The sequence below is a fragment of the Cydia splendana genome, chromosome 1 (genome assembly GCF_910591565.1).
Source record: "Cydia splendana chromosome 1, ilCydSple1.2, whole genome shotgun sequence".
NCBI classification, from domain to species: domain Eukaryota; kingdom Metazoa; phylum Arthropoda; class Insecta; order Lepidoptera; family Tortricidae; genus Cydia; species Cydia splendana.
In genome coordinates, this window is record NC_085960.1 from 13,533,804 (window position 1) to 13,537,944 (window position 4,141).

Consider the following 4,141-nt stretch of genomic DNA (forward strand, 5'->3'; position numbering starts at 1 on the left):
TAAATGTAGATCAATTACTAACGAACTTATTGCGAGAAATTCGGTACTGCAGGTTTGATACACATCTGATATATAGGTACAAGAATTATTATAATACTTACGCCAGATAGGATTGCGATTTAAAACCATTAAACATTTATAAACTGTCCGTCCCTCCAAGGTACAGATGAAGATGCAATGTAATTCGCACAAACAAAAGGACAAGTTGGTTTATCGTGTTTCTATGCGCTAAAAGATTACTTTAGATACACATAATATAAATGTGACGTAGATGCTCGGAGGCCATCGTCATAGCATCTTAAAAATGTTTTTTTTCTACTCGTCGACTGTAATTCTTGAATTAAGATTTCGTATACCAAACTGCAATTGGGTATTTTTAATGTATGGGCTCCCAACTCAACTATAATATTCATTTCGATACGGTTTAGTCAACTATAATGAAATTGACCAATCACAGCTCGCCGCGATCAAGAGGACGAAACAAAACCATAGCTCAAATTACTTATTTATTTTAGTATGTATTAGAAACAATTACCTCATAGGTCAACAACGCGCATTTTACACCCTTAATATAGCAACATCCATAGACTACGAAAACCACTTAGTGTTGCTTGTTAGTCTCCATAGGCTACGGTGGCCAAAATCAAGAAAACAACTTTGGATTTGTAATACATACCTTTATGAAAAGTATATTGATCTAAGAACGAATTTGATTAACATTGCTCTTTACATTTAATGTAATGGCCGTTTTTACGTCTATCTTGTTCTCCTATCGACTTAGGGACATGAAAAACTATTGAAAAGCAGCGTTTTTTTTTTGTTTTTTTTTTTGTAGTTTGTTACATGTCGTGGATGGCGATCACAGCAAGATTATCGTGGCAATGTTAGAGTTAGACCAAGAAAAGTCTGCAGCGCTTTTCATAGCCCACACAGTGCAAGTGTTATTTTAAACGCCAAACTTCTACGAAATTATGACGCATAAATAACACTTTCACTGCGTGGGTTATTAAAATCGCTGCAGACTTTTCTTGGTAACTCTACTGCTGCAGCGTTACTGACTTTGTCTTGTCAAAGTCGGTACAGAGTTAGCTGAGACAGACTTTAATCATATTAAATCATGCGTAAAGGAGGGCTAATCGTAAGTATGCGTATGTAAGTTTAATTACTGAACTAAGTATTATCTACAATTCCGTGGCGGCAGAAAAGCTCTCTAGTTTGGGTGTAAAAATAAAGTATAAAGTCGACTCCATTCCCCTTGTCCCCATTGTTATCGTTCAATCAATTTAGGCGTGCTCAGGTGTTTGCGCGTCACAACTGCTGGGCCATCGGGGGCCACTTACCGCCGACGCCAATCGTCTTGCGAGATAACTCTTAATAGGTTAACCTGGTGGACGGACATTTTGCAAACCAACTGGTAGGTTATGTGTTATGTAATATGTATTTAGCTTGTCAAATACCTCGGCTATATATATAACTAGCTATTTAATACGAAAATTATATAGGTAACGATAAAGAATTAAAAATAAATGAAAATTATACACGTTATCGTGGTTTTTCCCTATCAAACCAACATTAACTTTTTAAGGTTTTGCATTTGGCTGGGCTTGCACCTGCAAATATAGTATAGTTTCCGTGTGTATTTTTTCATGGCATTAAACCCTTGATTAAGACGTGTACAAAATGAGAATTACAGTTTTGCGTCAACCTCCTTTAACACATTCAACACCAAGAACCAGACTGTCGGGTACACTGTTCGTAGCGACTACGCGCTACATACGACGAAACCGTGGCTACGCGCTACGAGCGTAACCCGTAGCACTTAGTGGTATTGAATGTGTTAACACATTCAACACCAAGAACCCGACTGTCGGGTACACTGTTCGTAGCGACTACGCGCTACATACGACGAAACCGTGGCTACGCGCTACGAGCGTAACCCGTAGCACTTAGTGGTATTGAATGTGTTAAGAAGGTTCTTGCTGCTACGGGCTACGGCGTAGCACCCGTAGCCGTATGTAGCTTCAAGTAAATTTACATTCTAACTCGTACAATATTTAAGACATTTAAGTACATATTAATCTTAGGTTGTTAGATAATTCCTAATGATATGATGGAATTATAAGTACATAGTTATCAGAATATACCCGAAGTCCGGATGTCCCAATAATAGATGACTTTAATTTCCATGTATTTCACAAATATAGGGAAAAATGCAGAGCCCAATCTGTGTACAAGGTAAACTCAATCCTCGAAGGATATGCTCCTAGCTAATGAAGGAGGGGGGACGGGCGCAGGATAATATTTTCCCGAGACGTAGAAAACACTTCCTAACGTACATTGTTATACGTGGGAGGAAAGAGTGCTTCTCATGACTCAATAATCCCAAAAAAAGCTAAGATACTCACCTACACTGTTGTTTCATTACAAGTTTCCTACTAGGGAATGCAAATCGGTTATTTTCGGTTATTTTTTGTATGGAAATAATCGGTTATTAACCGAAACCGCGGTTATTTCCATACAAAAAATAACCGATTTGCATTCCCTATTTCCTACTATTGGCGCTTCAACAAATCTTGACTGAAGTGGGTGCCATTTATCCCTCGGTTAACAATCTACTATTTCAAAACAAATTTTAAAACCCTATACAGCTCTTTAATCTCAAATTGTTACTTCAGTATCTGTGAAACCCACGTGTGACTTTGATATCCGAGTAGACCAAAGTGCGTCAAATTAGAGACCCAAATTATTAGCCGCCTAATTTGGCACGTTGGCAGAGGAACGTAAACACAACGTAAAACAACAAACAAATAAGTACCTACCTGATCGAAATTAAACTTTCGTGGGACATATTTTAAACTGTTTAGATGACAACGGTTTCACTCATTTGAATTTTTTGAGCACTAGAGCCTGAAGAAGGTCCCCCGACGCGACGGGCCCGTAACATGTCGCCAATAGCGACTAAGCATTCAATTTAGTGAAACCGTTGTCGTCTAAATAGTTTATTTAATAAGTACCAGCCTTAAAATTTTACAAGTATCCGTTTTTTTGTGTTTTATTGCGGAAATTGGCAATGTGGAGTAAACTAGGTATTTCTAGGTTAAATTTCCAATGTATCTACTATTCGAAGGTAGCAATATACGAATTAACGAGTTACTATTAATCTAAACACAATCTGCAAAATATAACCTTTTTGTTACATCATTACAATTAATGATTGCTCGTCCCTAGTTCCAGCACTATACGCGCTGGAAACTTTGTGGACTTGGTGTTCAAGTGCTTTCAACACCCCATTATAATGGTTGCGAATATTCGGGATCGATTCCATAAAGAAGTACGCGTGCATTGTTGAATGAACTTTTAAGTATCCGAACTTTCCAATAAGTCTCGAAACCGAAAACACCTAAATAAAGATCCCTTTTGTATTTTAAGTATTTATGTAGGTAGTGGTCTCACGCTCGTAACTACTTTAATGTGTTCTACAGGTGTTCAGTGTTTATTAGAGTCGGACCAAAAATCTGCATGCCATTTGCAATGACAGTGTGGCAATGTCAATGATTAATGTCAAATTCCAATGAAAATACGACGTTTATAATGACACTCCCTCCCTCACTCCCTCCTTGTTGTAGCCGCACAGTACACATGATCGTATATATTTAGGTACAATAATACATACAAGTAATATTCCGTTTTACGTCTTGTAGCCCGTAACTTACGCAAACGGAGGCGATTTTCGGTTTAAACCCAGTAGCGGGAAACCCTAATAACTTATTCGAATAAAAGACTTAAATAACTATTATTGAACATTCGTTCAAGTTTAGACCGAATGAATTATAGTGACCTATTTGAACCACTGTATATATAAATCGTACCTACATTACTGTATGTACAGTTATACGTTATCTACATTAATTTTAATATATAAATGAGTATGAATTTAGACCAAATCTTCCTACTTATGGCTGTTGCCGGTGTGGATGAGGAGGATTTCACACTGGTATCAAGAAAGAAGAAGGCGCGCACGGCGCCTCGTAAGACTCAGTGTGGTACCGCCGAACCGGCTAACTCTGGCTTGCGGGTTGCTACACCGAGTAAGGCGCTATATGTGTCGCGCCTGCACTACACCGCCACGGCTGCTGAAGTG